The following is a 13763-nucleotide window of genomic DNA, read 5'->3' on the forward strand; positions in this document are numbered from 1 at the left end:
CACTGGAAATATCTAAACAATTCTAGGCACTGGGCTGGCTAGTGTGTTGTTTTCCAGACAGCCTACAATCCTGGTTTTCTTCAAACTGTGGGAAATCCACAGGCCAAACAAGCATCCTCACTGATCAGCAAGCCGTAACTGCATCATAAAGGTGGAGGCTGGGGAGCTCCTCCGAGCACATCCTGAGTTCTGCAGAGACACTCACTTTCTAGTCTTTCCCCTCGTTTGTCAGAATAGACTACCAATTCCATCAAAAAGGGCCATCAACACCAAAACAGCATTTTGTCACTTGGCTGATTGGCACTTCCTTAATCTTTTTAACTCTTTGACCTCAACAAACAGCCACAGTTTACCTAGTATCTGGTGACTTGGTCTTATAACACTGTAGTCAGCGCTTTGGGGCCATCTGGTAAACCAATTAGGGTTCTTTTCAACACAGACTCAGTAGTGCTTCATGTGCCCAAGTTGGCAATGCTACTCACAAGACCCACACCTTTCCTTTCACCCTTCTCTCTTCTCCCCTCCCTACCCATTTTTACTGGCTTTGGGGGAAAGGCAAGTTTAGACTCACAGCAAAACCAAGAAGAACAGAGTTTCTGCGTTCTTCCCTGCCATAAATACCCACCCCCTGTAGCAGAGAATCATTTTTGACACTGGATGACCCCGATATTATTTTATAATTTTTATTCTCTTTTATGCACATTAGTGATTTGCCTGTATGTATGTATGTATGTATGTATGTATGTATGTATGTGTTTGGTAGCCGCAGCGGTCAGAAAAGGGTGTCGGATACCCTGAAACTGGAGTTGTCGATGATTAAGAGGTACCGTGTGGGAGATGGGAACCGGACCTGGGTCCTCTGCAAAAGCAGAAAGTGCTGTTAACTTTCTGAACTATTTCTCCAGCCCCATTGTTACTTTCTATCGGTTTTGACAGTAGGTAACAACATGCATCCTCCATTTCAGTGTTCTACAAATAATCTCCCTGCCTTAAAAGTCCTCTTGCTCCATCTACTTATCCTGCTCTCTCCTCAGTCCCAGAACCAACCCTCCATTCTTTAACAGCCCTGTTTGCTGGGGCTGCTATAGCTGCCCCATCTTCCCGAGCTCAAGCTCAAGTGGCTTCCACCGTTCCGCAGACGGATTTGGCAAGAGTTGGCGCTGCTCTGGACTCCAGCTGCGGCTCTTGGGCAGTAGGGCTGCGCTCTGGCGCCCTCCAGCCTCTCCCTAGTCCCCATGACCTCATCCTCCCTGCCGCCAGGCCTCTCAGCCGGAGCCGACAGCAGGAGCATCATCGCTGCAGATTTTGTTCTGGGATTCGGATGTTCATTCTTTTCTCAGGATCCCCCAGGTTGCTCAGACAGAGTGGCTGCCAGTCAGCCCCAAGAGTCCTGGAATTTGGCCTCAAACCAAGTTTGCCTGGGGCCAATATTCTGCCTCTCCCCATCCCCGCTGGCAGTCAGAGAAGAAGACAGCGAAGCGCCTTGGCTCCAGGAACAGAGTTACAGACTTGTGTTTTAGTTTCTGACTTTCTTTAAGACGTTGGAACTGGCTCTCCATTCTTCAGGTGGTAGGTGATCCACGGGGCTTCCAGAGCACGCAGAAGTAGGGCTTTCTCTACACTCTGTCTAGACTGTGCCCAGCTACTGTGCCTAGCTGCGGCAGAGTCTGCCCTTCCTGAATAGGGGTTTTTAGCTGGACACCATAGTCACCCTCGATAATGCTACGTCCCCACATTTCCAGGAGAGCTGGGTGTGATTTAAGGTCTGGTGTTGAGAACTGTGCAGAAAAGGAACCGGAACTTACCCCACTTCTTCAGCCTCTGCCTGGTGTGAAACCCGATAGCTGAAATTAGAGCAGCCCTCTTCGGCTCCGAGGTGACCCTGAAGGACAAGCTATAAATAGTAGATGACTAAATAAGGCGAGGAGACGGGTGTGGAGGTATTCCCACCTGGTAGAGTGCTTGCTGGTGGAGAAGGGAAACGCCGGATGAGGTGACACAAGTGTACTCCCAGTGTGAGCCAGGGAGAGACAAATGGGTCCCTAGGGCTCGCTGGGCAGCTAGCCTAGCCTATTCCTTGAGCTCCAGTCCAACGAGATAGTCTCAAATGGTGGACAGTGCCTGAAAATGACACCTGCAGCTGTCCTCTGGCCTCCACACGCTCATTCAGACACACACAAATAAAGCCTACACCCCTAACACCAGGAAACCCACACTGGCCCTGGACCATCTTTCCAGACTTTTTCCTATGACAGAAAGGAACCCCAATTAGTTAAGCCACTTATCGAATGTCTTCTCTGGAGTGCCTTCTATGGTTACTGGGAGATAACCTTAATGCTAACACGTGTGCATACAGTATTAACAGCAATCTCCGTAAGAACAACGGCTAAAGCTCTGAATGGCTCTTGTGTCCTTGGTACTGTTCTCGGCACATCAAATACAGATCCTCCCTAAATGCTCAGCATAGTCCTCCAGACGGATACTGTACTCACCGCTCACTAGTGAGGGTTAGAAAGAGTAGGCCTCTGTGTAAGGCGATCTGTGCATAAAGGTCAAGAGTTGGACTCAAATCACTGCTCCACAGACAGGAAGAGCTAAGACCAGGATTTACGACAGGAGAGAAGCACCACAGGCAAAGGGACAAGGTGACCCAATAATACCCTATCTTTTTTTTTTTACATTTTTTTATTTTTAAGTTTAAATTTAGATAAGAAACGAGGTTGCTTCACAAGTCAGTTCCAGGTCCCTCTCCATTTCCCTCCCCTTCTCCCGTGCCCTCCCCCCAAGCCCCCCCAAGCCCCCCCCATCCCCTCGTTTCCCCAGGGAGAGTGAGGTCCTCCATGGGGGATAACACCCTGTCTTAAACTTTGGGAGATACACAGCGCTCTCAAGGCTGTCAGTAAGTATAATAAGCTCTCAAAGGACAGAGCAGAGCACCCAACTTCAAGCAGCTCACAGCTTTAACATTGCTGTACTAGCTTTCTTTCAGTGCAGGAACTACCAGAGGAAAATTGCAGCGATTCTCCAGATGATGCCCAGGGAAAACCATAGAGTTGCTGATAGTGGAGGCCAACGATGGAAGAAAGAAGATGCAAAGCTGGCAAGATGCTCCTAATGCCATCCTTGGAGCACCTAGATCCAACGTCACTCGAAAGCTTGGCTTTGCAACACCGACGTTCACTAAGCCCCTTTGCATCAAGTTTTTGCCACTTGCGACAGGGTCTTGGTTCATGTGTACATAAGCAGGCTTTGGAAATTGGCCAGTGGGTAAGAGTCGAGAAGATGTTGCTGCGTTTGAAGTGATTTCTGCCAAGTTTAAAGAAGTCAATCTAATGGGTTACCGTAGGCGAGCAAGAGCCGTTGAGCTTTGAGAGCAGGAAAGAGGGACAGCATTGTGCATGCCTCATGCCAGTGTGGTATCTAGAGTCAGGCAGAGTCACCAGGAAATGTGCCTTCCTTCACAAAGAGGCAGCAGGTGGCCCTTCACCTCACTGCTGCTCAAAAGTCCTGGGGATTACTAAGGTATCCACCAGGCCCTTCCTCCCCTGAAGGGAACCCTCCCTTATCAACTCTCACTTTTCAGCTGTGACTCTGCTCCACAAACTGGTTTAGGATGAGGGCTGTTGGGGACCACCTCAGATGCATGGTATTTAATTAGCAGTTATTTCTTTATATAAAATGGGTTCACTGGAGTCCTTTAAGTAGTAGGATTTAGTTTCTTTGGAGATCATACTCAAATTTGCATTGAATTTACTTAAAGTATCCACACTGACCAAAATGGATGAAGGCAGCTATTTTGTTTATTTTGTGTTTGTGGAGCTGGGAGTAGTTAAACCAGCACTCTTCTTGCAGAAAGCAACCTGCTGGGTGTCTACTACAGAGCCCAGTCCAAGAACACGTGTGTGTGGGGGTAGAGGGTTGCTGGCCTTGGTGGGGGAGGAGGGAGAGACAGAGGGAACAAAGGAAGGAAACAGCAGCAGGGTACTCGGGAGAGCTTCCTTCTGTTATCACATGTTGGACACACCCACCCAAGACTGTTCAACTCAGACTTGAACCCTTCTGACGGAGGCTTGCAGCCCCCAAGGCTGCCAGGTTTGTCTCCGTGCACCCCCATCCATCCGCGAGCGCGGATAGAAAGCTTTGTGATGCCAAAGTGCCGGCTCGTCCATGGGTTCTCTGCCTGAGTCTGACAGAAAACAAAATGGGAATTAGACACGTGTGCTGGTTTCAGCGTGAGACAGTTACTCGGTTTAATGCCAAATACAAACAGAGAAGAAGGGGAAGTGTATTTGCCAAGGGAGCCCTCCCCACAGGCTCTGGCGTGGCCCCAGACCATTTGACAAAGAGCCACAAAGATGGCAGGGTCAGAGCACAGCAACCAAATTCCTGTGTGGCTCGGAAGGGGCAAGAGATTTGGCCGCCATGAAAAACATCCTGGTGGCTAAGAAGAGTCCTTTTCACATTGGAGTCTGTTCGTTGCACTTTTTATTTTTAAGTCCTGCCACTTTGCTAGACATTGAAGACTTTGATCCTCAGTGTTAGCCCTCCCCGTGAAATGTGTCTCCCTTGTCTCAATATGCTACCTAACACAGCAGCTGGGGGTCACATTTCACTGCCCTAAAATTTAGCTCTTTGGTCACACTTGCCTCGCTGCGAGGACCCCATGAGGGATGACACAAAACACAGACCTGGAAGATAGACCTGGAAGATAGACCCGGTCTACGCCAGGGCACTCTGACCATGTATTTGCTGATAAACACGAAGGAAACAGGCCTAAGTTTTCAAGCCAGACAGACCCCAAATCTAACCCCAGCCCCTCCCCCATGTCAGCAAAGCCTTGACTGTGTGTCACTGTCCTTGCACTGCCTCCTCCAAATGTCACTCACATCTCTGTTCCTGGTTGGCGCCTTGGATCTGAACCACTGTTGTTTCCCTTTCCTTCCAGCCAGGAAGCTCCTGGGGTACATTCAGCTCAGCTCCATGTACGCATGCACAGCACACAGGCCAGCTAGCTAAGGGCAGAACTTTGGTCTATGTCAGAGTGCATGAAATCACCATCTCTGTGGTGTGGTCAGCAATTCATAGCCTTTCTTGCTGCTTCAGGAAAATACTCCCAACTTGAACAACTAAGAGGCTGATCTGAGGGTCACTTGGAGCATGTGTAGTAGCCCATGCTCGATGAACACTCAGCGGTGGATCAGCACTGTGCTCAGTGTTTATGGATGTTGAGTCTTCAAATAGACAAAGTATCACTTGCTAGTTTGCAAACAAAGACAGTCATTCAGAGAGGTGAGGTGATTTCCCTCCGGGTACACAACCAATGAGAGGCACAGCTGGTAGAACCACAAGCTGGTTCCTGAGACCCAGACAGCAGTCTGGACACTCTTCTGGTTTGCTTCTAATGACACCTAGGTAACAGCGCTTTCCTGAGGTACAGGCCTTGCTACTACTCTCATCCTGAAACTGCAAGTGCTAGACCATATAGCACCAGCAAGACAACCCAAAGATTCTGAACCTGGAAGTTTCAGGCCAAGTGATGGGATGTAAGGATGTTCATGAAGAGTGGAATGGCATCTGGGACTCAGACATAATTTTTCAAAGTTGTTTCTGTCCATCCTGCAGATTTGAACTCAGAGCCTGACACTCCCTATGCAAGTACTCTCCCACTGAGCTACATCCCTGGCCCTCAAAATCAGTTTTTAAAGATTAAAACACACGCTAAGGATTTATTCTCTCAAGATTTTTTTTATTTTATGTCAATCCCAGTTCCCTCTTTCTCCCTTCTGCCTCTTCTTCCCGCTAACTCGCATCCCATCCCCTTTCTGCTCCCCAGGGAGGGTGAGGCCTTCCATGGGGGATCTTCAAAGTCTGCCATCTCATTTGGAGCAGGGCCTAGGCCCTCCCCCATGAGTCTAGGCTGAAAGACAACCCCTCTATGTGGAATGGACTCCCAAAGTTCATTCGTGTACTAGGGATAAATACAGATCTACTACCAGAGGCCCCATAGATAGCCCAGACCTCCTAACTAACACCCACGTTCATGGGATCTGGGTCAGTCCTACACTGGTCTACCAGCCATCAGTCTGGGGTCCATGAGCTCCCAGGTTCAGGTCAGCTGTTTCTGTGGGTTTACCATCCTGGTTTGACCCTTTTGCTCATCACTCCTCCCTCTCTGCAACTGGGTTCCAGGAGTTCAGTTGAGTGTTTAGCTGTGGGTATCTGCCTCTGCTTCCATCAGCTACTGGATGAAGGCTCTAGGATGGCATACAGGGTAGTCATCAATCTCATTATAGGGGAAGGGCATTTAAGGTAGCCTCTTCACTATTGCTTAGATTGTTAGTTGGTGTCATTCTTGTAGATCTCTAGATGTTTCCCTAGTGCCAGATTTCTCTTTAAACCTATAATGGCTCCCTCTATTGTGGTATCTCTTTTCTTGCTCTCCTTTATTCTTCCCCTGACTCAACCTTCCTGCTCCCTCATGTCCTTCTCTCCCCTCCTCTTGTCCCCTTCTCTTTCTCCTAGCTCCCTCTCCCCTCCACCCATGCTCCCAATTTGCTCAGATCTTGTCCCTTTCCCCTTCTCCAGGGGATCATGTATGTCTCTTAGGGTCCTTTCTCTCAAGACTGATGTATGCATTCACTTTGACTTAGCAGTTTCTGATTGATAATTCTAATAGAATACTCCGAAATGGAGCCGTGGAGATGACTCAGATGGCACAGTGCTGTGCAAGCATAAGGCACTGAGCTCAATATCCAACTGTCTCAGTCAGGGTTTCCATTGCTGCAATGAAACACCATGGCCAAACAGCCTGTTGAGGGGGGAAGGGTTTATTTGGCTTATACTTCCACAGCACTGTTCATCACTGAAGAAGTCAGCATAGGACCTCAAGCAGAGCAGGAACTTGGAGACAAAAGCTGATGCAGAGGCCATGGAGGGGTTCTAATTACTGGCTTCTCTCATGGCTTGCTCAGACTGCTTTCTTATAGAACCTAGGACCATCAGCCCAGGGATGGAACTACCCACAATGGACTGGGCCTCTCCCATCAATAACTAATTAAGAAAATTACTAAATCAGGCATTTTCTCAATTGAGGTTCCCTCCTTTCAGATGCCTCTAGCCTGTTGTCAAGTTGACATAGACTGGCCAGCACAGCAATACTCACATGAAAGCTAGGTGCAGTATTTTACACATGCAACCCCAGTGCTGAAGAGAGAGGTGAGACAGGCGGATCCCTGGGGCTTGCTGGCCAACCAAGCTAGCCACATGGGTGAGCTCAAGGTTCAACAAGAGATACTCTCTCACAAAATAAGGTTGAGAATTGTTGAGAAATAATGCTATGCCAATATCTGGCTTCCACACATACACATTTACATAAGCACATGTGCGCCCTCACACACACACACACACACACACACACATACACACACACACAAACGCAAAGAAATTCAAGGTCAACCTTGGCTACTTAGTGAGTTGGAAGCTATCCTGGCCTATCTTAAACCTTGTCTCAGAATAAAACAAAACAGCAGCACAAAGTACTCAGAAATACACATCACAATTTAGCTATGAGGAAATCCATAATAATGCTTGTGAGAGGTAAAAGGAGGGAATGAAAATCAAATATCCACCAGTGGGGGATTGATTAAATAAACAGCATTTCATCCGTAATCTGCAAGATTCATCGTTTGAAATGTTATGATGGAGGCACACATCTAATGGAACCTAAAAGTTTTTGATCCACTTTAATTGGGGGCAGGAACAAATCCCAAAGCAGTATGTCTGTGGTGGTCCAATTTCTGCTAAGGCGTGGCAGAAAGCCCCGTCTAAAGGAAAAGCATCCGTGTTAAGGGCCCTGGTGATATTTTCCCTTGCCCTCTCATGTGCATTGCTATTGTGCCTTTCTAGTATGGTGTGTCTAGTTTTGCTGAGTCCCCATCTTTAAACCCTCCTGAGAAACCATTTCTGTCCCTGCAACCTGCAGCTGGTGGAAGAGAAGTGCCTCCTCTGAGGAATGAGAAGCAGGAACCCCTCACACTGGTGCACACAACCCTTTCCCATTCCTAGGCCAACAATCGGCCTGCCGTTTTTTACGGGCAAGGCTATTTATTTTCCAATCAGAGGCATTGAGTGGGGACTTCTGGGGGAAAACTGGTAGCTCTAGGCAGCTTTGAAGCATCACAAGGGGGAGGTTTTGTCATCCAGAGATTTAGGAGGGCAGGCCCTCTGGACTATTTTATTGGCTTCTTTTACATATGTATAGCTGGGAGCTGGGTGGGGCCATTGCTCGCTCGGGACAGGACCTCCCCAAAGCCAGCCAAGAGCTACAAAAACCAGGGGTAACACTGGAAACTTCTCTTCCTTTCTTCCAAGTAGAATTCAGAGATGGGAAACATGGTCCCCATTAGCAGATGAGGGATAGAAACATAGGCAAATTATTTAATTTCTAATGATCTACAAGTAAATTCAAATAAATGGGCCAGTGGCAGTTGCTATTCCGTTAGAGAAGGACCGGTTACTGTTCCTGCTACGTGCTCATTCAGTCATAACTACCTAGTCTCCTTCTTTCTCATCTGCTCCTTCCTTTCCTCTTCTCTTGCTCTCTTCTTCCTCTTCTGTCCTGTCTTTACTTGTTAACTAGCTTGTCTCCTTTTCCCCTTGGGTGCAGCTAAGAGAGAGATCCTAGCACCAACATCAGCTCTCTCCATCAGTTCTCCAGCTCTCTGGGCCAGCAAGTTTCTAGTACCCTCAGCTGCACACACACACACACACACACACACACACACACACACACACACACACACACTCACACACACACCAGCAGCAGCAGCTTTGAATGTAGTGTGTACTGTGACTCTGGCTTTACATTTGCCTTGACTCAGGCCCGGTGCAGGGACAAATTGGACGCAGAGTATAAATGTTACCACTTTGGCTCCTCCTCAAGAGGCGCTAAGCACAGATGTTTGCAGGGGCAAGCAGGGCCCGCTAAGAATGGGGGCATTGTGTGCGGCCTCACACAAAGGCCCAGTGGCCCCACTCGGCTGCCAGCCTCCCGAGCATCCCCTCTTTACGCATTGATTTATTAGGCTAGGGATGAATGAAAACGTAATTAATATTACTGAAGCATTAGAGTCTATTTAATTTAAATGCCACTGAATATTTCACTTTCAGCTGGGAGTGACAATGTGCTCGGGCCCGGCTGGTGAAAGCCAGGGCCATCTGTTACCCCGGTGAGGGAGAGAGACAGAGGAGGCCTAGAGTGCGGGGGCTTTGTGGACATTCCAAAGGTCCTCGATCATCATTCAACTCAAGGGCAGCCAAACCGCATTCCTCCGCACGAGCCCTCCGCTGGAGGGGCCTCGGTGATCAGCGGGGAAGCTGCAGAAACCCAGGAGCCCAGCGCTGCCCACCGGGAGGCAGGAAACTGCGGGCTAGAAAAGCCACAGGTGCAGGCTCCAGAGGAATGGCGCACAGAAGACCACAACTAAACCGGTGCTGTCCAGCCAAGGCCGCAGCTAGCCCCGTGTGGCTCTTTCCATTAAAATTAAAACCCAATACAATGAAAAACTCAGTCCCGAAGTTCAGCCTGGTTAGCACCTGGACAAGTCAGTAGATGGTCGTATTGTTCTAGCACCCGCACAGTGACAGGGAGAGTCGCCCCCCCCCCAAAAAAATCTACCTGAAGAATCCTGATTGGTTGATGCCCGGGTTGTCTGAGGATCTTGTGATGGTGAGGAGTGAAGCTAGGATGAGAGAGATCCTGAGCGCTCAAAGCCAGTTCCCACCATTGTCCTTGAACCAATCATGTAAGCTCCTACCCAATACGAGGGTGATAATAACAAAACAGGACTGGATACGTTATTGGGAAAATGAGCATAACTGCATATAAAGGCTCTGTATAGGAGCTACACTTGTGGCAGGGCCTAAAGGGAAGAACGATCTTGGACTAAAGGAGACCTATTGCCCTGGTGTATCTAAGCAGAAGGAACATGTGTGTTTTGAATTCAAAAGAATAAATCTCCAGGCATCCAGCTGGGCCTAGATCCTGGCTTCTCGGGTTGGAGGAGGCTGGGAGATCCCCAGCACTCGGTGCAAGCCGCAGCAGTAGCAGCAGGAGGGGGATGTTCTGTCCTTAGTGGGACGATAATTAGCTCGGTGGGTTCTCTCATAATTGGGATCATTTGTTCTCCTGGCCTTTTCTCTGACAAACTGATTCCACGCCAGGGGAAAGCTGTGTGACTCACACCTTGCCATGCCAATTAGCTGATAAACATCAAACGTAAACAAAGATGGCCTAATTAAAACTAGTCACTGAACCTCTGTGAGCATCTTGTCAAAACTGCACCAACATTCCGCACCCAGGCTTGTGCCCATCTTGGGAGCTAAATGAGGGACTCAGGGGAGGATCTGCAGATGTCCCCTCCAGGGGACCCAGAGAGACTGAGGGAGGCAGGCAGAAGGCAAAGGAAGGGTTTAGCTCAGTCACTTGGATCATCTCTTCCCTCTGCCTTCTCCAGCTATAAACTTCTTCGAGTACACCAACTGTTTCCACATATACACGGGCATGTCCGCACTGCCACTCTGCATGGAGCAACACTGCAAGGGTTGGTTTCCTCTCCATGGATAGTTTCTGATGGGGCATCATTTTTATACTTTTGGATATATCTAATCCTGAAGTTCTCAGAACTGTGGGTGAGCTCCATGATTCAATATTCCTCCTGAAAGGGGATAAGAATACTCACCCAATTTACCACCCAAAGTTGTGGTGAGACTCAAGTGATCCTAGCCCCACCTGTGTGCAAACCCTCGGCTCTCTCCTTTGGCTCTTTCCCCCTTATCGCTAAAGTACGCGGAAGTCCTTGCACCTGGAACACACTAGACTACATAATAGCCATCACTTTCATTTCCCTCTCCACGAAATAACTTCTGCAGCTCATTGAGATTTCCTCAACTCTTAAGCCCTGGCTCAAATCTCAATCTCAAATCTTATATCTTACAACCAGAGATATATAACCCCATAGGCCATTCCTTCAATGTACACTGCAGATGTGTTCAAACCCTGGGCAGTAAAGCCTAAGCACCTCATAGATGATTGGACTGTATGGCGAATGTTTGTACCAGATCCTCAAGAATTCAGACTGAGGCAGAACAGAAACTGGCCCTGAATGTTAGTTATTTCATGCCTTTGCAAGCTAATGGATGCTTAGTCGAAAGCATTGACTTCTTCCTACAATCTCCTAGAGGGCCGGCACCTTGTCCACATTCCGCAATGCTTTTTGTGAGGGAATAGAAGGGTAATCAAATCTCCTCTTAACATCAGTGACTTTTTTTCTGCCATCTGTTCATCTGAGCCACAGTGGTCTCTCCAAACTTAAGTTTCTTGGACACTCAAAGACCTGAACACTGTCCATTCTCCCATGCAGCCGGTACCCACTAAGGATCATTCCCTTTATTCTGATGTAAATCCATTTTGTGTTTTTCACCCCCATTAGAACACGTGTTATAGGAAACTAGCCAGGCTTGGTAGATGGCACATACCCTTAATCCCAACACTTGGCAGCCAGGTGGATCTCTGTGAGTTCAAGGTTAGCCTAGTCAACATAGTGAGTTCCAGGTCAGTCAGCACTATGTAGGGAGATCCTGTCCAAAAAGAAAAGAATTATCAAAGCAAAAACCCCCAGGGAAGGAGAGCAATGCTCTCTGCCTGTAGCTTCTCTGATGTTTTTGGTTCCCACCTGTGACACTCACTAGCAATCTTCTAACTGCCTCTACACCTTCCTTAAATTCCTTCTGCCTGAAACTCTCAAGGGACCAAGGTTCCATATTATGGGGCGATAGTGTCCTGGATTCAGTACAAGTTTTGAGACTGCCCCCACCCCCACCCCAGTGCCTAAATTTTTCACCTGTCAGGAGAATGTAATTGCCTGCTTTACTGTTTGTTCCTAGGGTTAGCCAAGTTCCCTCAAGTGCTTGTGGATAGTGAGAGGCCAACACCTGCTAGTAGTTCAGGGTTATGCTTTTGAGTAACGGCTTCTGTTGTCAACCGGTGACCCCAAGCTACTCATCACTAAGGAGGGGGCAAGTGGCTTGTTAGTGACTGTGGGCTGAGTCAGTCCAGCTTGTGGCCGGTTGGGCCTCAAGCTATTTTCTGGACAGAGCTGGTTTCACCAAGTCCTCTTAAAGCCAACAAAAGGATTAGCGTCGCTCCTCTGGCCCCGGTGAACTCCCAGGTAAACAGAGTGGCTGCAGCTCACTACCTGTGCCCTTCAAGTGTGCCACCTTGAATGCGGAAATGCCCACTCCCCGACAGGATGCCGGCCCTGGCCACCACCACTTCCGCCTTCGGGAGCATGCCTGAGAAAGGGGCTTTGTTCCCAGCCTGGTTCTCCACAGACTGAGAGCCACAGGCTGCTGACCCAGGACATCGCAAGATCCTCCCCGCACCAGGAACCCAAGGTTGGTTTTGGCAATAGCCCTTTTTCTAGAACAATCCTTGTGACAATGTTCGGTGTGGTGGAAGGTTTGAGGTTGTGGACAGAACCAGACAGGCCAAGGTTCCAGTCCTTACTGCATCATTACTGGCTGGGTCATTCAGAGCCTCCACGTCCCCACTCCACAGTGACACATTGGCATCCTTTGAAGCACTGGGGAGAAGTCTCTGTAAGTTCGGGGCGGTAGGTAGGAGCCAGCTATCTTGACCTGGAGTCCTTCCTGCCTGGTTCTGGTTTGGCAATAGACTATGCTCACAGGCAGGAAAGTAAGGACCCAGGAGGAGGTGCCGAAGAGACACTAGCTTGAAAGGCAGTCATTTCCCTGTCCCCGGCTGAAGGCACTGTCCCCTCAGATGCACAAACCTGAATCAGAGGGTGATGACCGTGACATTTCAAAAAGGGAAATTGAGGCTTCTGCGCAGGTGCGGGGAGAACTGCCACGTGATGGGGCAGAAGAAGCAAGGAAGAGGCTCAGCTCGAAATCGCCCCACTCCTTCCACGAGCCGCATTGTTTTCCGGGCTTGGGTTCCTATTCAAATGCAAACACCAGGAGGCGCCTTTGCATTGTGGCCCAGAGCACTGGAAGAGATTGACAAGCAGCTGTTGGTTAGTCAGACTGAGTTAAAAGGAGTGGGTGTGGAAGGAAGGGATGTGGAGGACCCGGGCCAGAGCGGCCAGAAGCAATAGAGTTAGCTCTATTCTCCCACCCAAGCTGGCTCTGGTGAGAGGCCAGGGATAACACCCCCTAAGCGCGAGACTGTTGTCTGAGGCGAACTCTGCCCCTGAGGGGCCTCTACCAAGCCTCAACCTCTCCCAAAAATGAGAGCAGAAACGCCTTGCTACTTACAGAGTTGTGAGGATGAGCATTCAAAACTACCTTCCCTCCCATTTTTTTTTCTAGTGTGCTCAGTTACACTTTCCAAGGAAATGGCTTCAAGTCTATTAAAAATCAGAGGACCTAATGCATGACAGTACCTGACTGTTTCCTGGAGTGGAGAGGGCACACACAAAAACTCATTGGATCCAAATAAGGTCTAGTTTAGTCAATACTATTACCAATGTCAATTTGTTCGGGGGGGGGGTTGTTTTGCTTTTGGTGGATGTTGGGGCAGGCTCTTACTCTGAAGTCCTCAAACTTTCTCTCAGTCCTCCTACCTTAGTCTCCTGAGTAATGGGTCAGAGGTGTGCACAATCATGCCCAGCTCCCTCAGTTGGTTAGTTTCAATAGTGTACCGTGGAAAGGGCTCTAGAGAGGGGGACAATAGGACACAGGTG

The 13763-nt window shown here is 48.8% G+C and overlaps 1 long non-coding RNA gene across 1 annotated transcript; it reads right to left on the reverse strand.

Moving 5' to 3' along the window:
* Positions 1-3782: 3782 nt before the first annotated feature.
* Positions 3783-13157, reverse strand: LOC110342852. The gene is made up of 3 exons (XR_002385025.2): positions 12852-13157; positions 11536-11637; positions 3783-4186 (listed from the first exon to the last, which is right to left on the reverse strand). It is a non-coding gene; the product is annotated as an uncharacterized LOC110342852 (long non-coding RNA).
* Positions 13158-13763: the final 606 nt, after the last annotated feature.

Source organism: Mesocricetus auratus, unplaced genomic scaffold (genome assembly GCF_017639785.1).
Source record: "Mesocricetus auratus isolate SY011 unplaced genomic scaffold, BCM_Maur_2.0 Super-Scaffold_100004, whole genome shotgun sequence".
NCBI classification, from domain to species: domain Eukaryota; kingdom Metazoa; phylum Chordata; class Mammalia; order Rodentia; family Cricetidae; genus Mesocricetus; species Mesocricetus auratus.